Source organism: Pleurodeles waltl, chromosome 3_1 (genome assembly GCF_031143425.1).
Source record: "Pleurodeles waltl isolate 20211129_DDA chromosome 3_1, aPleWal1.hap1.20221129, whole genome shotgun sequence".
Taxonomy (NCBI): domain Eukaryota; kingdom Metazoa; phylum Chordata; class Amphibia; order Caudata; family Salamandridae; genus Pleurodeles; species Pleurodeles waltl.
The window spans coordinates 395,266,121-395,293,516 of record NC_090440.1 but is presented as its reverse complement, the minus strand read 5'-3'; the positions used below and the strand labels follow the sequence as shown (position 1 = coordinate 395,293,516).

The 27,396-nt window shown below is 48.0% G+C and overlaps 1 protein-coding gene across 2 annotated transcripts in view; it reads left to right on the top strand.

The window, feature by feature from the left end:
- IQGAP1 (IQ motif containing GTPase activating protein 1) overlaps positions 1–27,396 on the top strand; it is a 424,957-nt gene that overhangs the window by 273,335 nt on the left and 124,226 nt on the right. The gene's annotated exons all lie outside the window — the stretch shown is intronic.

Sequence of the window (27,396 nt, the reverse complement as noted above, 5' to 3'; positions counted from 1 at the left end):
ATGTCATTGTAGAGCTGTGCTCTGTGTTGTATAGTTGGGAAGACGTAAATATGCAGTTGTACTGTTATAGCAGTGCAGTTCTGTTTTTGTAAAAGTGGAGGCATAACATTGTAGGGCTGTGATTGCTTTTGTGGTGGTGATGCTTGCTGTAGGCATAGGAAAGAAAAGGGCAAGAGTTTTCAACAGGTGTATGATCCTCTGATATCTGTAGAGTTTTAATTTATTATTGTTAAGTTGTATTGTTGCAGTTGTAGGATTTCAGAACTGTTGTAGGCTTGCCTTTTATAGTTGTAAAGTTGTAGTGTTGTTGCTGTGCAGTAGTAATATGTACTTGAGGGTTTATAAAAGTTTAGCATTGCTGCAGATGCGCAAGTGTAGGTTTGTAATCCCGTTGAAGGTTTGATGTTTACTTGCACTGTAGACCTGACTAGTTCATGGTGCTGTAGTTATGCTCTGCAACTGTAGTAGTGTTGCAGCTGTGCAGTAATAACTTTGTACTGTAATGGTGGTGTTGCTTGCTGCAGCCTGAAGAGATAGTAGGGGAGAACAGGAAGTGCTTCTAAAATATAAAATTTCACATAGATGTATGATGCCGCATCAGTTGTGAAGAGGCTCACAGAGCAGTCAGGTGGCAATGATACTTTGTTTTTCCATGGCAACCACTTTGAACAACTGATGGCTTACTCAAAGTACAAGTGCTAAAAGTACAAGAAACTGAAACACAGGCTAACAGAGTGGCTCAGAACAAAGCAGCAAGTTTTTAATTGACAATACTACAGGAGACACCCATCAACAGTTTAACTTAAAAGGTCAAAGGGTTGAGATGCAGGATTCGGGGCCATGGGAGTCTCAAAAGATGGCAGCCCTTGGACAAAAAGGAAAACCTTGACAGAACAATTCTATGTCAAGTCTGTAAGATTCATTACAAAAGGCCAGTTATTCAGTTTCAAATCGGCAACAGTAGTGCATCAAATAAAGTCAATTCTGAGAGGTAATAACATAAGGTCACCATCGTAAGAAGGTGACTAGCCAGTTCTAAAATATTGTTCAGCAACAGGACTAGCATAAATCTTCTGACTTCAGGTCAAAAAAAGTCAAAGTACAAAACAAATAGACTAACGGTGAGTCTGCCTTCAAGAAAGTAAGCAGAAACTCTGCTACACATCCCAAAAAGGGCACATTTTATAGGTTTTCAGGCGGTGAAAGCCACAATCTTGACATGGTGTGAAGTTAGGTCATAGGGCTAAACACACATCATCATTCTTATAAATATGATACATGAAAAATGTGAGAACATCTTGTTCGATGGCATCTGTCGCTGTAGATACGCATGTTCTGCAATAGCTCGCCATCTGGTGTTGGGCCGGAGTGTTACAAGTTGTTTTTCTTCGAAGAAGTCTTTCGAGTCACGGGACCGAGTGACTCCTCCTTTTGTCTCCATTGCGCATGGGCGTCGACTCCATCTTCGATTGTTTTTTTTCCGCCATCGGGTTCGGACGTGTTCCTGTCGCTCCGAGTTTCGGAACGGAAAATTAGCTAATTTCGGAAGATTTTCGTCGGTATTGTTGCGTTCGGGATCGGCGTACTTAGATTCCACACCGCATCGAAGATCGAAGAGCTCCGGTGCCCTTCGGGGTAGTTTTTTCGATCCTCCGTCGGGGCCTGGTCGGCCCGACCGCGTGCTGAAGAACGCCGATGGAACGGACCCCGTTCCGTTTCTGCCCCAAATGCCACAATAAATACCCCTACACAGACCAACACTTGGTCTGCAACCTGTGCCTGTCACCTGAGCACAGCGAAGACACCTGCGAGGCCTGTCGTGCGTTCCGGTCCCGAAAAACACTCCGAGACCGTCGAGCCAGAAGACTTCAGATGGCGTCCGCACCGACAGCCCAACAGGAGTTCGAGGAACAGGAAGAAGAAGGTACCTTCTCGATCCAAGACTCAGACTCCGAAGGATTCGACGATACACAAACCGTGAGTAAGACGTCGAAAACCAAACAAAGAAACATTTACAAGGCCCAGGGGACGCCACTGCCACCAGGCCATGGCTCGACCCATAAATTCGGTGACCGACCGTCGGCACCGAAAAAGGCCCAAACAGTGCCGAGATCGTCCGACTCCGGTCGAGACACCGGCACGCAGCCTTCTCGGGACCGAGAAAGTGCTGGAGATAAGCCTCGACACCGAGATGCCGGTGTGGACACGGCTCGACGCCGAGACAGCGGCACCGAAACAGATCGACGCCGAGAGGTTTCGGCCCCGAAAAGGAAAAAAGTCACCTCGGAGCCGAAAAAACACGCAGACAAAGTTTCGATGCCGAAACAAACTGCAAGCGACCCAGCTTCAGGCTCTTATACAGAAGAGCACTCGCTAACCTCCCAAATGCAAAAGCATAGGTTTGAGGAAGAGCTACAAGCAACTGATGTGGACCATACGCAAAAGCGTATCTTCATTCAGCAGGGGACAGGAAAAATAAGCACCCTTCCCCCCATTAGGAGAAAGAGAAGGTTGGAGTTCCAGACGGAACAAGCACCACAACCAAAAGTGGTGAAAAGAGTTACACCACCACCCTCTCCTCCGCCCGTGATTAACGTTTCACCAGCACAAACTCCATCACACTCCCCAGCTCACACCACCATGAGCCAGGGTGACCAAGATCAGGACGCGTGGGACCTATACGACGCCCCAGTGTCAGATAACAGCCCGGAGGCATACCCTACAAAGCCATCTCCACCAGAAGACAGCACCGCGTACTCTCAGGTGGTGGCTAGAGCAGCACAATTTCACAACGTAAGCCTCCACTCAGAACAGGTCGAGGATGATTTCTTGTTCAACACACTCTCCTCCACCCACAGCTCATACCAAAGCCTGCCTATGCTCCCTGGTATGCTCCGGCACGCAAAAGACATATTTAAGGAGCCGGTCAAAAGTAGGGCAATCACACCAAGGGTGGAAAAAAAGTATAAGCCGCCTCCTACGGACCCGGTTTTCATCACTACACAGCTGCCACCAGACTCTGTTGTTGTAGGAGCAGCTAGGAAAAGGGCCAACTCTCACACATCTGGAGATGCACCACCCCCAGATAAAGAAAGCCGCAAGTTCGATGCAGCTGGTAAGAGTCGCAGCACAAGCTGCAAACCAGTGGCGCATCGCGAACTCCCAGGCACTACTTGCGCGCTATGACAGAGCCCACTGGGACGAGATGCAACATCTCATTGAACATCTGCCCAAGGACTTCCAAAATAGGGCAAAACAAGTGGTTGAGGAGGGACAGACCATCTCCAACAACCAGATACGTTCCTCCATGGACGCTGCAGATACAGCTGCACGGACAATTAATACATCTGTAACTATCAGAAGGCATGCATGGCTCCGAACGTCTGGATTTAAACCAGAGATTCAACAAGCAGTTCTCAATATGCCTTTTAATGAAAAAGAACTGTTCGGTCCAGAAGTGGACACAGCGATTGAGAAACTCAAAAAAGATACGGACACTGCCAAAGCCATGGGCGCACTCTACTCCCCGCAGAGCAGAGGGAATTACAGCACATTCCGTAAAACGCCCTTTCGAGGGGGGTTTCGGGGTCAAAGCACACAAGCCAGCACCTCACAAGCAACACCGTCCACTTACCAGGGACAGTATAGAGGAGGTTTTCGGGGACAATATAGAGGAGGGCAATTCCCTAGAAATAGAGGGAGATTTCAAAGCCCCAAAACCCCTACTACTAAACAATGACTCACATGTCACTCACCCCCTCCACACAACACCAGTGGGGGGAAGAATAGGTCATTATTACAAAGCATGGGAGGAAATCACTACAGACACTTGGGTTCTAGCAATTATCCAACATGGTTATTGCATAGAATTTCTACAATTCCCTCCAAACATACCACCAAAAGCACAAAATTTAACAACACACCATTCCAATCTCCTGGAGATAGAAGTGCAGGCACTATTGCAAAAGAATGCAATCGAATTAGTGCCAAACACACAAATAAACACAGGAGTTTACTCACTGTACTTTCTGATACCAAAGAAGGACAAAACGCTGAGACCAATCCTAGACCTCAGAGTAGTGAACACTTTCATCAAATCAGACCACTTCCACATGGTCACACTACAAGAAGTGTTGCCATTGCTAAAACTACACGACTACATGGCAACTTTAGACCTCAAGGATGCTTATTTCCATATACCAATACACCCATCGCACAGGAAATACCTAAGGTTTGTATTCAAAGGAATACATTACCAATTCAAGGTACTGCCTTTCGGATTAACAACAGCACCAAGAGTCTTTACCAAATGTCTAGCGGTAGTCGCTGCACACATAAGAAGGCAGCAAATACATGTGTTCCCATATTTGGACGACTGGCTAATCAAGGCCCATTCGTTCATACAGTGCTCAAATCACACAAATCAGATCATACAAACCCTCTTCAAACTCGGGTTCACCGTCAACTTTACAAAATCCAACATTCTGCCGCGCAAGGTACAACAATACCTAGGAGCCATAATAGACACATCAAAGGGAGTAGCCACTCCAAGTCCACAAAGAATTCTAAATTTCAACACCATCATACAACGCATGTATCCAACACAAAAGTTACAGGCAAAGATGGTATTGCAACTCCTAGGCATGATGTCATCATGCATAGCCATTGTCCCAAACGCAAGACTGCATGAGGCCCTTACAACAATGCCTAGCATCACAGTGGTCTCAAGCACAGGGTCACCTTCTAGATCTGGTGTTAATAGACCGCCAAACTTACCTCTCGCTTCTGTGGTGGAACAACATAAATTTAAACAAGGGGCGGCCTTTCCAAGACCCAGTGCCACAATACGTAATAACAACAGATGCTTCCATGACAGGGTGGGGAGCACACCTCGATCAACACAGCATACAAGGACAATGGAACGTACATCAAACAAAACTGCATATCAATCACCTAGAACTTCTAGCAGTTTTTCAAGCACTAAAAGCTTTCCAACCAATAATAGTTCACAAATACATTCTCGTCGAAACAGACAACATGACAACAATGTATTATCTAAACAAGCAGGGAGGGACGCACTCCACGCAGTTAAGCCTGCTAGCACAGAAAATTTGGCATTGGGCAATTCACAACCAAATTCGCCTAATTGCACAGTTTATACCAGGGATCCAAAATCAACTCGCAGACAATCTCTCTCGAGATCACCAACAGGTCCACGAATGGGAAATTCACTCCCAAATTCTGAACACTTATTTCAAACTCTGGGGAACACCTCAGATAGACTTGTTTGCGACAAGGGAGAACGCAAAATGCCAAAACTTCGCATCCAGATACCCACACAAACAATCCCAAGGCAATGCCCTATGGATGAACTGGTCAGGGATATTTGCTTACGCTTTTCCTCCTCTCCCTCTCCTTCCTTACCTGGTAAACAAACTCAGTCAAAGCAAACTCAAACTCATATTGATAGCACCAACTTGGGCAAGGCAACCCTGGTACACAACGCTGCTAGACCTATCAGTGGTACCCTGCATCAAATTGCCCAACAGGCCAGATCTGTTGACACAGCACAACCAAAAGATCAGACACCCAGATCCAGCATCGCTGAATCTAGCAATCTGGCTCCTGAAATCCTAGAATTCGGCCACTTACAACTTACCCAAGAATGTATGGAAGTCATAAAACAAGCCAGAAGGCCATCCACCAGGCACTGCTATGCAAGTAAATGGAAGAGGTTTGTTTGCTACTGCCATATTAATCAAATACAACCATTACACACAACTCCAGAACATGTAGTGGGTTACTTGCTTCACTTACAAAAATCTAACCTAGCTTTCTCTTCCATTAAGATTCACCTTGCAGCAATATCTGCATACCTGCAGACTACCTATTCAACTTCCCTATATAAGATACCAGTCATTAAAGCATTCATGGAGGGCCTTAGGAGAATTATACCACCAAGAACACTACCTGTTCCTTCATGGAACCTAAATGTTGTCCTAACTAGACTTATGGGTCCACCTTTTGAACCCATGCACTCCTGCGAAATACAGTTCCTAACCTGGAAGGTGGCATTTCTCATCGCCATTACTTCCCTAAGAAGAGTAAGCGAGATTCAGGCGTTTACAATACAGGAACCTTTTATACAACTACACAAAAATAAAGTCGTCCTAAGGACCAATCCTAAATTTTTGCCAAAGGTTATTTCACCGTTCCATCTAAATCAAACAGTGGAACTTCCAGTGTTCTTTCCACAGCCAGATACCGTAGCTGAAAGGGCACTACATACATTAGATGTCAAAAGAGCATTGATGTATTACATTGACAGAACAAAAAACATCAGAAAGACTAAACAACTCTTTATTGCCTTTCAAAAACCTCACGCAGGAAACCCAATTTCAAAACAAGGTATAGCCAGATGGATAGTTAAATGCATCCAAATCTGCTACCTTAAAGCTAAACGACAGCTGCCCATTACACCAAGGGCACACTCAACCAGAAAGAAAGGTGCTACCATGGCCTTTCTAGGAAACATCCCAATGCAAGAAATATGTAAGGCAGCCACATGGTCTACGCCTCACACATTCACCAAGCACTACTGTGTAGACGTGTTATCCGCACAACAAGCCACAGTAGGTCAAGCCGTATTAAGGACATTATTTCAGACTACTTCCACTCCTACACGCTGATCCACCGCTTTTTGGGGAAATAACTGCTTACTAGTCTATGCAGAACATGCGTATCTACAGCGACAGATGCCATCGAACTGAAAATGTCACTTACCCAGTGTACATCTGTTCGTGGCATCAGTCGCAGTAGATTCGCATGTGCCCACCCGCCTCCCCGGGAGCCTGTAGCAGTTTGGAAGTTACCTTCAATTATTTATATATGTATCATCTCAACCTTAAATAGGTGCATACTTAGTCACTCCATTGCATGGGCACTATTACTACAATTCAACTCCTACCTCACCCTCTGCGGGGAAAAACAATCGAAGATGGAGTCGACGCCCATGCGCAATGGAGACAAAAGGAGGAGTCACTCGGTCCCGTGACTCGAAAGACTTCTTCGAAGAAAAACAACTTGTAACACTCCGGCCCAACACCAGATGGCGAGCTATTGCAGAACATGCGAATCTACTGCGACTGATGCCACGAACAGATGTACACTGGGTAAGTGACATTTTCATTTTCATGCATAATGTGCCTTTATAATAGCAAATGAAAAAAAATAAAGTGACATTTGTACAAGAAATGACAACAATACACAGTATGCTGCTTAGAGCAGACCTGCATAAAAGACCTTGAATATGTTGCAACTACAGGATCACTTAGCACACGTCTTCCTCCCGAGCAACATAAATGGATACATTTCATCTCAACAAAATGAACACCACTACAAAATTAATGTTATTTCACATATTTTCTGCAAAAGAATAACACAAAAGAGAAACATTCGCACAGGGAACTCATTCATTTTTTCTGTCACTGCAAAATGCATATGAATGCAGGCTGACTTTAGCCTAGTCATGTCAACTGAAACAGGCTTATGTTATCTAAAACACATTTAAATAAAGCAGTATTTTCTGTTTATTAAAAACACTCTAACACCCCAACACTAAAAAATATCAAGTCAGAACATTGTTTGGCCAAGACACATTACAATAACAATGTTTCTCATGTACCGTACTACATTGTATGTGTATGAGTCCCTCCCATCAGACACCATCCCTTATACTCTCTATTGTATGTAGTTCTCTGGTAGTATGTGTTTGCTGTACTGTGTATAACTACTTGACTTTACGCATTTTTGTTATTTGAGGATTTCATAATACGCTTGTAACCCTTCTCCCTATCTTTATACATGATGTCCAGACCACATTGAGTTACTCCCCTCATTTTGACTGTCAGTACAGGACACTTTACTTCCTGTCTGGTTGCCTAGTAGTTTTGAGTTTGCAGCCTTCCAAGTTCTCCGTCATATGAAGTGTGTCCAAGCACACAGGTGCATCAAGGTACCGTGTCTGTGTATCATTGGCTTCAAATCAAATCAAATCAAAAACTTTTATAAAGCGCGCTACTCACCCGTGAGGGTCTCAAGGCGCTAGGGGGAGGGGGTTACTGCTGCTCGAAGAGCCAGGTCTTGAGTTGCCTCCGGAAAGCGAGGTGGTCCTGGGTGGTCCTGAGGTTGGTGGGGAGGGAATTCCATGTCTTGGCCGCCAGGTAGGAGAAGGATTTCCCACCTGCCGTGGTGCGGTGGATGCGGGGGACGGCGGCGAGTGCGAGGTTGGCGGAGCGAAGTTGACGGGTGGGCGTGTAGAAACTGAGGCGACGGTTGAGGTATTCGGGTCCCTTGTTGTGGAGGGCTTTGTGTGCGTGGGTGAGGAGCCGGAAGGTGATCCTTTTGTTGACGGAAAGCCAGTGCAGGTGTCTCAGGTGGGCAGAGATGTGGCTGTTGCGGGGTATGTCGAGGACGAGGCGGGCGGAGGCGTTTTGTATTCGCTGCAGACGTTTCTGGAGTTTAGCGGTGGTTCCTGCGTATAGGGTGTTATCGTAGTCCAGGCGGCTCGTGACGAGGGCGTGGGTCATAGTCTTTCTGGTGTTAGCGGGGATCCAACAGAAGATCTTTCGGAGCATGCGGAGGGTGAGGAAGCAGGAGGATGATACGGCATTGACTTGTTTAGTCATGGTGAGAAGTGGGTCCAGGATGAATCCGAGGTTGCGTGCGTGGTCTGAGGGGGTTGGTGCGGTGCCAAGGGCCGTGGGCCACCAGGAGTCGTCCCAGGCGGACGGGGTGTTTCCGAGGATGAGGACTTCCGTTTTGTCCTTGGATACCGGTGGAGCGGAGGCGGGATATTAGGGTTCGGTGGCAGACGGTGTCGAAGGCAGCCGAGAGGTCGAGGAGGATGAGGGCGACTGTTTCTCCGTTGTCCATCAGAGTTCTGATGTCGTCTGTGACTGAGATGAGGGCGGTTTCTGTGCTGTGATTGGCTCGGAATCCGGACTGAGAGGGGTCGAGTAGGTTGTTGTCTTCAAGGAAGTTGGTAAGTTGCTTGTTGACGGTCTTCTCTATGACTTTGGCAGGGAAGGGGAGGAGCGAGATGGGGCGGAAGTTCTTAAGGTCGCTGGAATCCGCCGTAGGTTTCTTCAGTAGGGCGTTGACTTCTGCGTGTTTCCAGCTCTCGGGGAAGGTGGCAGAAGCAAACGAGCTGTTGATGATGGTCTGGAGATGCGGGGCGATGATGTTGTCGGCTTTGTTGAAGATGAAGTGTGGGCAGGGGTCCGAGGGGGCACCGTAGTGGATGGAGTTCATGGTTGCTTTGGTCTCTTCCGTGCTGATGTGAGTCAAGGCGTTGAGGGTGATGGCTGGGGTTGTAGGTTCTGTGGTGGTTGGCTGGATCTGGTGTTCGAAGCTGTCGTGTAGGTCGGTGATCTTACGATGGAAGAAGGTGGCGAGGGAGTTGCAGATGTCTTGTGAGGGCGTGATGGCGATGGCTTTGGCGTTAGGATTGGAGAGCTCTTTGACAATGTTGAAGAGTTCTTTGCTGTTGTGAGTGTTCTTGTCCAGTCTGTCTGTGAAGGAAGTTCTTTTGGTGGCGCGGATCAGTTGGTGGTGTTCGCGGGTGGCGTTTTTGAGGGCAGACATGTTTTCTGCGGTGTGGTCCTTGCGACAGGCTTTCTTGAGGGTGCGACAGTTTTTTTTAGATTTCTTGAGGGTGTCTGTGAACCAAAGAGGTTTCCTGGTGTTGGTCTGTCTTGGGAGGTGTCTGAGGGGTGCGAGGTTGTCTGCGCAGTTGGTGATCCAATGCGTGAGGCTGAGGGCTGCGTTGTTGGGGTCGGTGGAGAAGGTGGGTTGGTTGTCGCTGAGAGTGGTGAGAAGCTGGTCCGCAGGGATTTCGTTCCAATGTCGGCGTGGGATGGATTGTGTGCGGAGGTGGCGAGTCTCGCGTCGGAAGGTGAAGTGGACACATCTGTGGTCGGTCCAGTGTATTACGGAGGAGTGGCTGAAGGATACGTGGTTGCTGGCGGAGAAGATGGGGTCGAGCGTGTGTCCGGCGATGTGGGTGGGGGTGTTCACCAGTTGCTTGAGACCGAGGTTAGCGAGGTTGTCGAGCAGGGCGGTGGTGTTGGGGTCGTTGTTCTGTTCCAGGTGGAAGTTGAGGTCACCGAGGAGGATGTAGTCCGGCGAGGCAAGGGCGTGCAGTGAGATGAAGTCAGTGATAGTCGCTGAAGGGGGCGCGTGGTCCCGGGGGTCTGTAGATGAGAGTTCCTCTGAGGGTGGTCCTGGGGTCGGTGTGGATCTGGAAGTGCGGGTGTTCGGCGGCGAGGGGGGTGTCTTCGGTGGAGGTGGTGACGTTGATGGAGTCCTTGAAGACGATGGCGATTCCTCCACCGACTTGGTTGGTGCGGTCTCTCCTGCTTCTATGAGTAGCTTGGCACACCCTAGGAATTGAGTATCTGGACACCATGGTTTGGTCCTCCATAAGCATCCCATTCCTCTAGCTATTCTGACAGCAGAGGAAGCAGGCCATGTCTGCCTTGGCCTTTCTTGGCCCCCTTATTTTGCAAAATCTGAAGCTGGGGTATTCAGCTTTTAGGACAGATGGATACTCTGCACAGAAGCCAGCTGAGCCAAGAATGGCAAGCAGAAGTTCACAAGACGTGGTGTAAGTGACCAATCTCTCGGATTACACGCTCCTTCAAACATTTGCCCCAATTACTCCATGTATGACGCTGCAAACTGCTGGAACTGGGCTCCTAAATAGCAGCTATTTGCATTGTGGAGCTGCAAGCCCCATCTTAGTTCTGTGCATTTAAGCGTTACTAATTGGACTCTACTCTTTTTATCTCCCCCTGCAGGGTATGTCCTAATTCGTAGGCTGTGTTAGCTGCAGATATACATGCTATGCACACTCCTGCCTTCTAGTGTTGAGCCTGGACTCTGCAAGTTGTTTTTCTCGGGAAATCTTTTATGATCAGCATCGTGTCTCCTCCTCATTGAGGTAATGTGCATGTAAAACGGCTCCTTTGCTAGATTGTTTTTTTTTTCTGCCATCGAGCTCAGATGGACTGCATAGGACCTCTGTGCATCTTCCACACCCTTGCGGCCTACAGATGCCTAACAGCACAGAACAATCATAACTTGACGAATTCGACCAACGCGGTTTCTGCGAACGCAGTCCTCAATACAACAGTTTTCACCCGACTTCGACCACATCACCTACGAAACACCCGTCCGGAATGTTCATCTCTGGGTGATGGAGTGCAAAATGGACATACTTTTTCACAAGTGCCCTTGGTGTGGGGCGAAATACAGTCACTCCAACACCAACAATGGCTGCAACCTCTCCCTATCGCCAGAACACAGAGAAAAGGACTGTGCACCAGGCAACCAGTTCATAAACAAGAAAACCTTACAGAACAGAAGCGATCGTAGACTGGCCCACACCATGAAAATGTCAGCGGACGCAGAGTTTTCCCCTGAAGTTCATCAACGCAAGAATATTGAGGGTGAAGGAAGAGAAGAAGATGATGTTGCAGACTGGGCGGCTATGTAATCACCAGCCCTCACTATGTCGCCTCTGACGAGTACAGTGAGGGAGAGGAGTTGGACGTGCAGCTTCAGTCCACCTCGCAATATGCTCCCCGCCAGGGTCAGGACCCAGGGCACAGTTTACTCCACGCTCTGTGTGTACGCTCTACCCAGTCACAAAGTCTCCCACAACACGCCCGGGTGCACCACAGCCCTCGAGCTCTGGCCGACACGAGACAGTCCCTTGGAGCTGAGACAAGACAAGATTTTTCTCTATCCCGATCGGGCTTCAGGGAAAAGGGAGAAAAATGGAGCTGACACAATGCCTGCATGGATGCTGAAAAAACCATTGGCTCTGGCACACACATCAGTGCCAAAATCCATGCGTGTCCCAACCTACTCGTTGTCTATGTCTGTGGCCCACTGAAAATGTGGCGAGTTCTTGGTTCCTATAGGTTCTGCCTTGACCCAAGTAGGGGTCACCCTTTCTGGTAGCCATGGTGCTGCTGACGGAGGGAACGCCAAAGGCAGTCCGTGCCCACCAGAAGGAGTCCCCGAGGAAAAAAAAACAAAAAGGGAAAAAACCTCGAACAGGAACTCCTGGAACAAAAAACAAAAAGTAAAAAGTAAATCTGAACAAAAGACAAAAATGACAAAGAAAAAAGCTGGAACAAGTTCAGAAATCATATATCTAACGCAGAAGAACAGGAGCGAAGATCACCACCAAAAGGAAGTGTTGCAGCGCAAAGAGAACAGGAATCACACACCTAATATACCTAAAGAACAGGAAGTGACCGGCAGGAAGTAAAAGACACCATATTAACTAAGGTTCCAAAGGCATGCAGGGAGAAGGAAGGCATGCTGGGAAGGAGAAAGGATCATGGACATGAAAGAAAGGGAGAAATTCAGGAAGAAACGAGGAATGCAGAAAAGAAGAAAGAAAAAAGCAGAAGGTAAGTGGGGGAAAATGGAGAGTGGAGGGAGGTCAAAACTAGCAGGGGCACGTCAGGCTTTAATGTGTCGAGGCCCCATGCCCAATTTGGGGCCTTGATTAAAAATAGTAAATTGCAGGGGCGCGGCACGTCCTGCTGCCGTGGCTCGAGGCGCGACAATGCGCCCTACATCGACGCCAAACAAACACTCGGAGCCGCAGCAGAGCCTGCCATCTAGTCATATGGAACTGAGGCAATCCTCAACACCTATGACAGGATAAGACCATAGCCATGCCTCAACGCCGAAAAAGAGTTCGGCCTCAGCAGTGACAAAAACAAAACCATCTTCCTCAGCAATGAAAGTGGTGACCGAGAAGTGGGCAAAACCAGCAAAAGCACCAGTGCTTCCAGAAGAAGAAGAAGACAGTGTCTTTGAGGGGCTACATGAGCTCATGCAAAAGCAGAGACAAGATGCTGATGACAGCAAAAAAAAGTGCCCAAGCGAGAAAGCAAAGATTTGTGCGCTCAACAACCATTGCCAAAAAGGGTGGCAACAAAGCACAGTACCACGAGCCCCATGCCACAAAGCTTCCCAGTGTCACCTGACAGCAAGTCACCCTCTTCCACATAAGAGGCAGAGGAGATGGGCAGCAATCAGGACACATATCTTTTAGAACATCAAGGGGAAATGCCACAAAGCCCAGACCCATGTGATGACTATGATGTGGTCCTTCCATACTCAGACATAGAGCCGCCCATCCCTGTAAAAGCATCTCTGCCAGATGACATCTCATCTTAGCACAGTGTGATTCAAAGCGCAGCAAAATATCATAAATTACCACTACATACTACAGAGCAGGAAACCGATTTTGTGGTGAAAATACTGTCCAGGACACAACATACTGTGCAGTACCCGCCAATGATTGGCTCTGTGATGAAGGTCTCTAAAGCGATCTTTAAGGAGCCCATGAAATCCAGGATTCTAATGCCAAGGATTGAAAGAAAGTATAGGGCTTTGCCCTCTGACCCTCCCTACATCAATGAAAACCCAAATACCGACTCACTGGTGGTAACTATGGTGAGGAAAAGGGCTGCTCTACAAAGGACAGGGGATGCAGCACCCCCTGACAAAGAATGTAAGTGGATAGACGATGCAGGAAAAGGGTTGCTACAGGCCATGCCAACCATTGGAGGATCGCAAACCCAGTAGGTCTCCTCTCATGCTACAACAAGGAGATGTGGGTTGAGATGGAGGCTGTAAGGAAATGCCTCCTTGGCATGGTTGCCCCCTGACTTTTTGCCTTTGCTGATGCTATGTTTACAATTGAAAGTGTGCTGAGGCCTGCTAACCAGGCCCCAGCACCAGTGTTCTTTCCCTAACCTGTACTTTTGTATCCACAATTGGCAGACCCTGGCATCCAGATAAGTCCCTTATAACTGGTACTTCTAGTACCAAGGGCCCTGATGCCAAGGAAGGTCTCTAAGGGCTGCAGCATGTCTTATGCCACCCTGGAGACCTCTCACTCAGCACAGACACACTGCTTGCCAGCTTGTGTGTGCTAGTGAGGACAAAACGAGTAAGTCGACATGGCACTCCCCTCAGGGTGCCATGCCAGCCTCTCACTGCCTATGCAGTATAGGTAAGACACCCCTCTAGCAGGCCTTACAGCCCTAAGGCAGGGTGCACTATACCATAGGTGAGGGTACCAGTGCATGAGCATGGTACCCCTACAGTGTCTAAACAAAACCTTAGACATTGTAAGTGCAGGGTAGCCATAAGAGTATATGGTCTGGGAGTCTGTCAAACACGAACTCCACAGCACCATAATGGCTACACTGAAAACTGGGAAGTTTGGTATCAAACTTCTCAGCACAATAAATGCACACTGATGCCAGTGTACATTTTATTGTAAAATACACCACAGAGGGCACCTTAGAGGTGCCCCCTGAAACTTAACCGACTGTCTGTGTAGGCTGACTAGTTCCAGCAGCCTGCCACACCAGAGACATGTTGCTGGCCCCATGGGGAGAGTGCCTTTGTCACTCTGAGGCCAGTAACAAAGCCTGCACTGGGTGGAGATGCTAACACCTCCCCCAGGCAGGAGCTGTGACACCTGGCGGTGAGCCTCAAAGGCTCACCCCTTTGTCACAGCCCAGCAGGGCACTCCAGCTTAGTGGAGTTGCCCGCCCCCTCCGGCCACGGCCCCCACTTTTGGCGGCAAGGCTGGAGGGAACAAAGAAAGCAACAAGGAGGAGTCACTGGCCAGTCAGGACAGCCCCTAAGGTGTCCTGAGCTGAGGTGACTCTGACCTTTAGAAATCCTCCATCTTGCAGATGGAGGATTCCCCCAATAGGGTTAGGATTGTGTCCCCCTCCCCTTGGGAGGAGGCACAAAGAGGGTGTACCCACCCTCAGGGCTAGTAGCCATTGGCTACTAACCCCCCAGACCTAAACACGCCCTTAAATTTAGTATTTAAGGGCTACCCTGAACCCTAGAAAATTAGATTCCTGCAACTACAAGAAGAAGGACTGCCTAGCTGAAAACCCCTGCAGAGGAAGACCAGAAGACGACAACTGCCTTGGCTCCAGAAACTCACCGGCCTGTCTCCTGCCTTCCAAAGATCCTGCTCCAGCGACGCCTTCCAAAGGGACCAGCGACCTCGACATCCTCTGAGGACTGCCCCTGCTTCGAAAAGACAAGAAACTCCCGAGGACAGCGGACCTGCTCCAAGAAAAGCTGCAACTTTGTTTCCAGCAGCTTTAAAGAACCCTGCAAGCTCCCCGCAAGAAGCGTGAGACTTGCAACACTGCACCCGGCGACCCCGACTCGGCTGGTGGCGATCCAACACCTCAGGAGGGACCCCAGGACTACTCTAAGACTGTGAGTACAAAAACCTGTCCCCCCTGAACCCCCACAGCGCCGCCTGCAGAGGGAATCCCGAGGCTTCCCCTGACCGCGACTCTTTGAATCCTAAGTCCCGACACCTGGGAGAGACCCTGCACCCGCAGCCCCCAGGACCTGAAGGACCGGACTTTCACTGGAGGAGTGACCCCCAGGAGTCCCTCTCCCTTGATCAAGTGGAGGTTTCCCCGAGGAACCCCCCCCTTGCCTGCCTGCAGCGCTGAAGAGATCCCTAGATCTCCCATTGACTTCCATTACAAACCCGACGCTTGTTTCTACACTGCACCCGGCCGCCCCCGCGCTGCTGAGGGTGAAATTTCTGTGTGGACTTGTGTCCCCCCCCGGTGCCCTACAAAACCCCCCTGGTCTGCCCTCCGAAGACGTGGGTACTTACCTGCAAGCAGACCGGAACCGGGGCACCCCCTTCTCTCCATTCTAGCCTATGTGTTTTGGGCACCACTTTGAACTCTGCACCTGACCGGCCCTGAGCTGCTGGTGTGGTAACTTTGGGGTTGCTCTGAACCCCCAACGGTGGGCTACCTTGGACCAAGAACTGAACCCTGTAAGTGTCTTACTTACCTGGTAAAACTAACAAAAACTTACCTCCCCTAGGAACTGTGAAAATTGCACTGTGTCCACTTTTAAAACAGCTATTTGTCAATAACTTGAAAAGTATACATGCAATTTTTATGATTTAAAGTTCCTAAAGTACTTACCTGCAATACCTTTCGAATGAGATATTACATGTAGAATTTGAACCTGTGGTTCTTAAAATAAACTAAGAAAAGATATTTTTCTATACAAAAATCTATTGGCTGGATTTGTCTCTGAGTGTGTGTACCTCATTTATTGTCTATGTGTATGTACAACAAATGCTTAACACTACTCCTTGGATAAGCCTATTGCTCGACCACACTACCACAAAATAGAGCATTAGTATTATCTATTTTTACCACTATTTTACCTCTAAGGGGAACCCTTGGACTCTGTGCATGCTATTCCTTACTTTGAAATAGCACATACAGAGCCAACTTCCTACATTGGTGGATCAGCGGTGGGGTACAAGACTTTGCATTTGCTGGACTACTCAGCCAATACCTGATCACACGACAAATTCCAAAATTGTCATTAGAAATTCATTTTTGCAATTTGAAATTTTTCTAAATTCTTAAAAGTCCTGCTAGGGCCTTGTGTGTTAAGTCCCTGTTTAGCATTGTCTTTTAGAGTTTAAAAGTTTGTTAAAAGTTTGAAATTAGATTCTAGAAACAGTTTTAGATTCTTTAAAAAGTCTTCCAACTCTTAGCAAAATAATGTCTGATACAGAGATGAATGTGGTGGAACTCGACACCACACCTTACCTCCATCTTAAGATGAGGGAGCTAAGGTCTCTCTGTAATATCAAAAAAATAACCATTGGCTCCAGACCTACCAAAATTCAGCTCCAGGAGCTGTTGGCAGAGTTTGAAAAAGCCAACCCCTCTGATGATGACCTCACAGAGGAAGAAATTAGTGACTTGGAGGCCAATGTCCCTCCTCCAGTCCTAAATAGGGAGAACAGGACCCCTCAAGTCCTGTCTCCAACTGTGTTAGTCAGAAATAGTGAGTCCCTCACAGGAGGGTCCCACATTTCTGAAATCACTGAGGATGCTCTCAGTGAAGATGACCTCCTGTTAGCCAGGATGGCCAAAAGATTGGCTTTAGAGAGACAGCTCCTAGCCATAGAAAGGGAAAGACAAGAGATGGGCCTAGGACCCATCAATGGTGGCAGCAATATAAATAGGGTCAGAGATTCTCCTGACATGTTAAAAATCCCCAAAGGGATTGTGACAAAATATGAAGATGGTGATGACATCACCAAGTGGTTCACAGCTTTTGAGAGGGCTTGTGTAACCAGAAAAGTGAACAGATCTCACTGGGGTGCTCTCCTTTGGGAAATGTTCACTGGAAAGTGTAGGGATAGACTCCTCACACTCTCTGGAAAAGATGCAGAATCTTATGACCTCATGAAGGGTACCCTGATTGAGGGCTTTGGATTCTCCACTGAGGAGTACAGGATTAGGTTCAGGGGGGCTCAAAAATCCTCGAGCCAGACCTGGGTTGACTTTGTTGACTACTCAGTGAAAACACTAGATGGTTGGATTCAAGGCAGTGGTGTAAGTAATTATGATGGGCTGTACAATTTATTTGTGAAAGAACACCTGTTAAGTAATTGTTTCAATGATAAACTGCATCAGCATCTGGTAGACCTAGGACCAATTTCTCCCCAAGAATTGGGAAAGAAGGCGGACCATTGGGTCAAGACAAGGGTGTCCAAGACTTCAACAGGGGGTGACCAAAAGAAAGGGGTCACAAAGACTCCCCAGGGGAAGGGTGATGAGACAACCAAAACTAAAAATAGTAAAGAGTCTTCTACAGGCCCCCAAAAACCTGCACAGGAGGGTGGGCCCAGAGCCTCTTCACAAAACAATGGGTACAAGGGTAAAAACTTTGATCCCAAAAAGGCCTGGTGTCATAGCTGTAAACAGCATGGACACCAAACTGGAGACAAGGCCTGTCCCAAGAAAGGTTCCACTCCAAACTCCCATCCAGGTAACACTGGTATGGCTAGTCTCCAAGTGGGATCAACAGTGTGCCCAGAGCAAATCAGGGTCCACACTGAAGCTACTCTAGTTTCTGAGGGTGGGGTGGATTTAGCCACACTAGCTGTCTGGCCGCCTAACATGCAAAAATACAGACAGCAACTCTTAATTAATGGGACTAGAATAGAGGGCCTGAGGGATACAGGTGCCAGTGTCACCATGGTGACAGAGAAACTGGTTTCCCCTGGCCAATACCTGACTGGAAAAACGTACACAGTCACCAACGCTGACAATCAGAGAAAAGTACATCCCATGGCAATGGTTACTTTAGAATGGGGAGGGGTCAATGGCCTGAAACAGGTGGTGGTCTCCTCAAATATCCCAGTGGACTGTCTGCTTGGAAATGACCTGGAGTCCTCAGCATGGGCTGAGGTAGAACTAAAAACCCATGCAGCAATGCTGGGTATCCCTGAACTGGTGTGTGTGAAAACCAGAGCACAATGCAAGGCACAGGGTGAACAAGTAGAGCTGGAGTCTGGAAGAATGGCCCAGCCTACCAAGAGGAAAGGAAAGTCAGTTGGGAAACCAACTGCAACACAGCAAAAGAAAGGGAACCTCTCTTCTCAGGAAGAAGTTCTGCCCTCTGAGGGAACTGAGCCTTTGGAGCTTGAACCTTATCAGGTTGAGCTCTTAGGCCCAGGGGGACCCTCAAGGGAGGAGCTGTGTAAGGGACAAGAAACCTGTCCCTCTCTTGAAGGCCTTAGGCAGCAAGCTGCTGAAGAGTCCAAAGGCAAGAAAAATGGAACACATAGGGTCTATTGGGAAGATGGACTCCTGTACACTGAGGCCAGAGACCCCAAACCTGGTGCCACTAGGAGAGTGGTAGTGCCTCAGCTGTTCAGGAAGTTCATCCTAACATTGGCCCATGACATTCCCCTTGCTGGACATTTGGGACAAACCAAGACGTGGGAGAGGTTAGTCAACCACTTCTACTGGCCCAATATGTCCAACATGGTTAAGGAGTTTTGCCTCTCCTGCCCCACCTGTCAAGCCAGTGGTAAGACAGGTGGGCATCCAAAGGCCCCCCTCATTCCACTTCCAGTGGTGGGGGTTCCCTTTGAAAGAGTGGGTGTGGACATAGTTGGTCCACTAGAACCTCCCACAGCCTCAGGAAATATGTATATCCTGGTAGTAGTGGATCATGCTACCAGGTATCCTGAAGCTATTCCCCTTAGGCCGACTACTGCCCCTGCAGTAGCCAAGGCCCTCATTGGTATCTTTACCAGAGTGGGTTTCCCTAAGGAGGTGGTGTCTGACAGAGGTACCAACTTCATGTCAGCATACCTAAAGCACATGTGGAATGAGTGTGGAGTGACTTATAAATTCACTACACCATACCATCCACAAACTAATGGCTTGGTTGAGAGATTCAACAAGACATTAAAAGGCATGATCATGGGGCTCCCAGAAAAGCTCAAAAGGAGATGGGATGTCCTCTTGCCATGTCTGCTTTTCGCTTACAGAGAGGTGCCACAGAAGGGAGTAGGATTCTCACCCTTTTAACTTCTGTTTGGTCATCCTGTAAGGGGACCACTTGCCCTTGTTAAAGAAGGCTGGGAGAGACCTCTCCATGAGCCTAAACAGGACATAGTGGACTATGTACTTGGCCTTCGCTCTAGAATGGCAGAGTACATGGAAAAGGCAACCAAAAACCTTGAGGCCAGCCAACAGCTCCAGAAGTTTTGGTATGACCAAAAGGCTGCACTGGTTGAGTTCCAACCAGGGCAGAAAGTCTGGGTTCTGGAGCCTGTGGCTCCCAGGGCACTCCAGGACAAATGGAGTGGCCCTTACCCAGTGCTAGAAAGGAAGAGTCAGGTCACCTATCTGGTGGACCTGGGCACAAGCAGGAGCCCCAAGAGGGTGATCCATGTAAACCGCCTTAAACTCTTCCATGACAGGGCTGATGTGAATCTGTTGATGGTAACAGATGAGGATCAGGAGGCAGAGAGTGAACCTCTCCCTGATCTTCTGTCATCAGACCCAAAAGATGGCACAGTAGATGGAGTGATCTACTCAGACACCCTCTCTGGCCAACAGCAAGCTGATTGTAGGAGAGTCCTACAACAGTTTCCTGAACTCTTCTCCTTAACCCCTGGTCAGACACACCTGTGTACCCATGATGTGGACACAGGAGACAGCATGCCTGTCAAGAACAAAATCTTTAGACAATCTGACCATGTTAAGGAAAGCATCAAGGTGGAAGTCCACAAGATGCTGGAATTGGGAGTAATTGAGCGCTCTGACAGCCCCTGGGCTAGCCCAGTGGTCTTAGTCCCCAAACCTCACACCAAAGATGGAAAGAAAGAGATGAGGTTTTGTGTGGACTACAGAGGGCTCAATTCTGTCACCAAGACAGATGCTCATCCAATTCCAAGAGCTGATGAGCTCATAGACAAATTAGGTGCTGCCAAATTCTTAAGTACCTTTGACTTGACAGCAGGGTACTGGCAAATAAAAATGGCACCTGGAGCAAAAGAGAAAACAGCATTCTCCACACCTGATGGGCATTATCAGTTTACTGTTATGCCCTTTGGTTTAAAGAATGCCCCTGCCACCTTCCAAAGGTTGGTGAATCAAGTCCTTGATGGCTTGGAGTCCTTTAGCACAGCTTATCTTGATGATATTGCTGTCTTTAGCTCCACCTGGCAGGATCACCTGGTCCACCTGAAGAAGGTTTTGAAGGCTCTGCAATCTGCAGGCCTCTCTATCAAGGCATCCAAATGCCAGATAGGGCAGGGAACTGTGGTTTACTTGGGCCACCTTGTAGGTGGAGGCCAAGTTCAGCCACTCCAACCCAAGATCCAGACTATTCTGGACTGGGTAGCTCCAAAAACCCAGACTCAAGTCAGGGCATTCCTTGGCTTGACTGGGTATTACAGGAGGTTTGTGAAGGGATATGGATCCATTGTGACAGCCCTCACTGAACTCACCTCCAAGAAAATGCCCAAGAAAGTGAACTGGACTGTGGAATGCCAACAGGCCTTTGACACCCTGAAACAGGCAATGTGCTCAGCACCAGTTCTAAAAGCTCCAGATTATTCTAAGCAGTTCATTGTGCAGACTGATGCCTCTGAACATGGGATAGGGGCAGTTTTGTCCCAAACAAATGATGATGGCCTTGACCAGCCTGTTGCTTTCATTAGCAGGAGGTTACTCCCCAGGGAGCAGCGTTGGAGTGCCATTGAGAGGGAGGCCTTTGCTGTGGTTTGGTCCCTGAAGAAGCTGAGACCATACCTCTTTGGGACTCACTTCCTAGTTCAAACTGACCACAGACCTCTCAAATGGCTGATGCAAATGAAAGGTGAAAATCCTAAACTGTTGAGGTGGTCCATCTCCCTACAGGGAATGGACTTTATAGTGGAACACAGACCTGGGACTGCCCATGCCAATGCAGATGGCCTTTCCAGGTTCTTCCACTTAGAAAATGAAGACTCTCTTGGGAAAGGTTAGTCTCATCCTCTTTCGTTTGGGGGGGGGTTGTGTAAGGAAATGCCTCCTTGGCATGGTTGCCCCCTGACTTTTTGCCTTTGCTGATGCTATGTTTACAATTGAAAGTGTGCTGAGGCCTGCTAACCAGGCCCCAGCACCAGTGTTCTTTCCCTAACCTGTACTTTTGTATCCACAATTGGCAGACCCTGGCATCCAGATAAGTCCCTTATAACTGGTACTTCTAGTACCAAGGGCCCTGATGCCAAGGAAGGTCTCTAAGGGCTGCAGCATGTCTTATGCCACCCTGGAGACCTCTCACTCAGCACAGACACACTGCTTGCCAGCTTGTGTGTGCTAGTGAGGACAAAACGAGTAAGTCGACATGGCACTCCCCTCAGGGTGCCATGCCAGCCTCTCACTGCCTATGCAGTATAGGTAAGACACCCCTCTAGCAGGCCTTACAGCCCTAAGGCAGGGTGCACTATACCATAGGTGAGGGTACCAGTGCATGAGCATGGTACCCCTACAGTGTCTAAACAAAACCTTAGACATTGTAAGTGCAGGGTAGCCATAAGAGTATATGGTCTGGGAGTCTGTCAAACACGAACTCCACAGCACCATAATGGCTACACTGAAAACTGGGAAGTTTGGTATCAAACTTCTCAGCACAATAAATGCACACTGATGCCAGTGTACATTTTATTGTAAAATACACCACAGAGGGCACCTTAGAGGTGCCCCCTGAAACTTAACCGACTGTCTGTGTAGGCTGACTAGTTCCAGCAGCCTGCCACACCAGAGACATGTTGCTGGCCCCATGGGGAGAGTGCCTTTGTCACTCTGAGGCCAGTAACAAAGCCTGCACTGGGTGGAGATGCTAACACCTCCCCCAGGCAGGAGCTGTGACACCTGGCGGTGAGCCTCAAAGGCTCACCCCTTTGTCACAGCCCAGCAGGGCACTCCAGCTTAGTGGAGTTGCCCGCCCCCTCCGGCCACGGCCCCCACTTTTGGCGGCAAGGCTGGAGGGAACAAAGAAAGCAACAAGGAGGAGTCACTGGCCAGTCAGGACAGCCCCTAAGGTGTCCTGAGCTGAGGTGACTCTGACCTTTAGAAATCCTCCATCTTGCAGATGGAGGATTCCCCCAATAGGGTTAGGATTGTGTCCCCCTCCCCTTGGGAGGAGGCACAAAGAGGGTGTACCCATCCTCAGGGCTAGTAGCCATTGGCTACTAACCCCCCAGACCTAAACACGCCCTTAAATTTAGTATTTAAGGGCTACCCTGAACCCTAGAAAATTAGATTCCTGCAACTACAAGAAGAAGGACTGCCTAGCTGAAAACCCCTGCAGAGGAAGACCAGAAGACGACAACTGCCTTGGCTCCAGAAACTCACCGGCCTGTCTCCTGCCTTCCAAAGATCCTGCTCCAGCGACGCCTTCCAAAGGGACCAGCGACCTCGACATCCTCTGAGGACTGCCCCTGCTTCGAAAAGACAAGAAACTCCCGAGGACAGCGGACCTGCTCCAAGAAAAGCTGCAACTTTGTTTCCAGCAGCTTTAAAGAACCCTGCAAGCTCCCCGCAAGAAGCGTGAGACTTGCAACACTGCACCCGGCGACCCCGACTCGGCTGGTGGCGATCCAACACCTCAGGAGGGACCCCAGGACTACTCTAAGACTGTGAGTACAAAAACCTGTCCCCCCTGAACCCCCACAGCGCCGCCTGCAGAGGGAATCCCGAGGCTTCCCCTGACCGCGACTCTTTGAATCCTAAGTCCCGACACCTGGGAGAGACCCTGCACCCGCAGCCCCCAGGACCTGAAGGACCGGACTTTCACTGGAGGAGTGACCCCCAGGAGTCCCTCTCCCTTGATCAAGTGGAGGTTTCCCCGAGGAACCCCCCCCTTGCCTGCCTGCAGCGCTGAAGAGATCCCTAGATCTCCCATTGACTTCCATTACAAACCCGACGCTTGTTTCTACACTGCACCCGGCCGCCCCCGCGCTGCTGAGGGTGAAATTTCTGTGTGGACTTGTGTCCCCCCCGGTGCCCTACAAAACCCCCCTGGTCTGCCCTCCGAAGACGTGGGTACTTACCTGCAAGCAGACCGGAACCGGGGCACCCCCTTCTCTCCATTCTAGCCTATGTGTTTTGGGCACCACTTTGAACTCTGCACCTGACCGGCCCTGAGCTGCTGGTGTGGTAACTTTGGGGTTGCTCTGAACCCCCAACGGTGGGCTACCTTGGACCAAGAACTGAACCCTGTAAGTGTCTTACTTACCTGGTAAAACTAACAAAAACTTACCTCCCCTAGAAACTGTGAAAATTGCACTAAGTGTCCACTTTTAAAACAGCTATTTGTCAATAACTTGAAAAGTATACATGCAATTTTTATGATTTAAAGTTCCTAAAGTACTTACCTGCAATACCTTTCGAATGAGATATTACATGTAGAATTTGAACCTGTGGTTCTTAAAATAAACTAAGAAAAGATATTTTTCTATACAAAAATCTATTGGCTGGATTTGTCTCTGAGTGTGTGTACCTCATTTATTGTCTATGTGTATGTACAACAAATGCTTAACACTACTCCTTGGATAAGCCTATTGCTCGACCACACTACCACAAAATAGAGCATTAGTATTATCTATTTTTACCACTATTTTACCTCTAAGGGGAACCCTTGGACTCTGTGCATGCTATTCCTTACTTTGAAATAGCACATACAGAGCCAACTTCCTACAGAGGCTCTCCTGCAGTATCTCCAAGATCCATAAAAGCAGAGAGTAGAAGATCTAGTGGCCAAGGGAAGGCAGATCTCCAATGCAACCATCCGCTGTGCACTAGACAGTGCAGATACAACTATGAGGGGGATCAATTAGTCTGTCATGCTTCATAGACATGCCTGGCATCTCAGGATTTAAACCAGAGGTCCAGCAGCACATCTTGAATGTTCCACTTGATGGCGAGCACCTATTCAATCCGGATGTTGATACTCAACTGGAAAAAATAAGAAAGACACGAAGACTGCAAAATCAATGGGAGTCTTGTAGTCTACATCACATTTCTACATTGTGGCGATACCAAGGCAGAGGGGCCTCAAAGAATAGCACCCCAGAGACCCAATGTTTAGCAGCTGCAACAGTACCACCAACAGTCGGGAGAGGTTACCACAGAGGTGGGTTCAAACCTAGGAGCAAGGGTAAAGGAACACCCGCTAAGTGAGCCTCTACCTCAAAATAATGACTTCCCCAGCATCCCCCCCATCCGATCACACATCACCTGTCAGAGGAATCCTGCAACAGTTCCATCACTTGTGGTCAGAAGTCATGTTGGATCAGTGGGTTCTAGCCATTGTCAGTCAAGGATACTGCCTAGAGCTAAAAAGTCAACCACCAAATACACCACCTCGCAAACACACCTCAGCCCTCATCGTCTGCTAAAAGAAACATTAAAGGCACTCCTCCAAAAAGGCACCATAGAATCGGTCCCATTCAAACACCAAGGGAGGGGAGTATACTCCCTATACTTCTTAATGCTAAAAAATGATGTAATGCTCCGCCCCCATCTGCATTCACTCAATCTGTACGTCCTTTCCGAACACTACAGGATGTAATACCACTGCTTCAGGAGGGTAACTTCATGACAGCATTAGATCTGAAGGGTGCTTACTCCCATACACTGATCCACCCTGCATATCGCCTGTATCTCTGGTTTTTGGTAAGTGGATTGGATTATGAAGTCATAGTTCTACCATTTGGGGTATCAACAGCCCCAAGGATGTTCACCAAATGCTTAGCAGTAGTGGCAGCAAGCCTAAGAAGGGAAAACATTCATGTCTTCCCTTACCTGGATGATCGGCTCATCAAGATTCTCAGCAAACAAAAAGCTTTCAGGACAACAAAATCCCCTCTGAAGCCACTCCAAATACCGCCTTAACTTAGACCCATATTCGGTTTGATCAGGGCTAAAGCTTATCCTAATCCACAAAGAGTTCTCAATCTCCAGAACCAACTGGTTCTTTTTGAGCCTCATTGTTACCTACCAGACAGAATGGTGATGTGTCTCCTAGAGACGTGCAAGACTAGATTCATGCTTCCTACAGGAGTGTCTGGCATCTCAGTGGTCACAAGCAGAGGGCAACTTAGAGGATCTAGGGTTGGTTTCACCCAGGGCCCATCAAGCGCTGAAGTGGTGCAATGCTCACAACACTCTAAAAGGGAGAGACTCCAGGGACCCAATCCCACAGGTGACAATCATGACAGATGCATCATTCATTGGGTGAGAGGCTCACATGGAAGACATTTGCGTACAGGGACAATGGACAGCACATCAGCAGACTTTACCATTCAGTGTTCTAGAGCTATTAGCCATACAGTTAGCATTCAAAGCTTTTTTACCCAGCATAAGGACAAAGAATGTGCTGCTACATACAGACAATATGACAGCAATGTAATATGTATAAAAACAAGGAGGGACGCATTCATTGCACCTCACCCAACTGGCACAGTTCATATGGAGATGGGCAATCAGTAACAGAATCTACCTCCTAACACAATACCTACCTGGGGTGGACAGCACCTAATCAGACTTACTAAGGGGTCGCAGCAACAAGCCCAGAAATGGGAAATCCACACTCAAGTCCTACACGCATACTTTCAAAGATGGGGAACTTCAAGCATAGATCTCTTTGCTGCCGCAGAAAACTCAAAATGCCAAAGCTTCGCACCCACATCCACAATCCAAGGGCAATGCACTGTGGATGAGCTTGTCAGGGATATTTTCATGAGCTTTTCCACCTCTCTAACCCATTCTATATCTGGTCACGAATCTAAGACAAATGTCACTAAAAATGATCCTCATTGCACCAACATGGGCATGACAGCCCTGGTACACCATGCTATTAGAACTGTCCTTCGTACATTACATGAAGCTTCCCAACATTCCCAACAAGCAGCTCAACCTGGCGATCTGGATCCTAAAGTCGTAGAGTGTATATACTTAAACTTACCACCAGAGTGAATGGACATTAAGCCAGACAGCCAAACATGTGAGCGGGTTACGTGGCAAAATGGAAACGTTTTGTACACTATTGTGCTGCACCGAACATAGATTTTTGTACGCTAACAGAACAACAACTAGTATGCTATTTTTTTACATATCCAAAAATCCCATTTAGCGTATACTTTCAAAAGACTGCATCTGGCAGCATTCGCTGCATATCTTCAAAATCTGAAACCTCAAACTCTTTTTCGAATACCAGTAATAAAAGCTTTCATGGAGGGCCTAAAAAGAGTTATTCCATCATGTACACCACCTGTTTGTGCTATATTTGCATGCACATATGAAAAATCCTACAGGGGGCTTTAGCCATGTGGTAGCAGACGTGACTGGATTGAAATATGTGTGGACAGTCATGTCACCAATAAACTTTGGTTTTCTGCAAGTTATAGATGGATGTTGCCCTATTTCTTTTCCTATGGCGGGGTCTGACACTAGGAGATTCCAATGTTTTAAATGAAATTACCTACTGGTAGAATGAAAAGGATCTCTAAACTGATCACATACACATCTGATTTCATAGTATACCTCCTGGAATGCCCCGTAACCTGCAATACGCAGGGACTACCAAATTGCCTGTCAAAAAACACATTTTGGAACATTTACATGCTATAAGAAATAATGACCCCCAGCTGCCCTGTGGCTTGACACTTTCACCTGAAATATGAAGGCAATAGCACCTTACTGAAATATGTTGGCATTGCTAAGATTCATAGAAATATCAGAGGGGTTAATCGGGAGAAGGAGTCGAGACTGTTGGAGTCAAACTACATCATTCAACTCAATACAAAGTATCCATATGGATTGAATAGTGACAAAGAATTGGCCATACACATTAGAGTCTAATGTATTTTATAAATTAATCAGTCTGCTGTCCAAAAAAGCAAAAGACATTGAGTATTAAGAT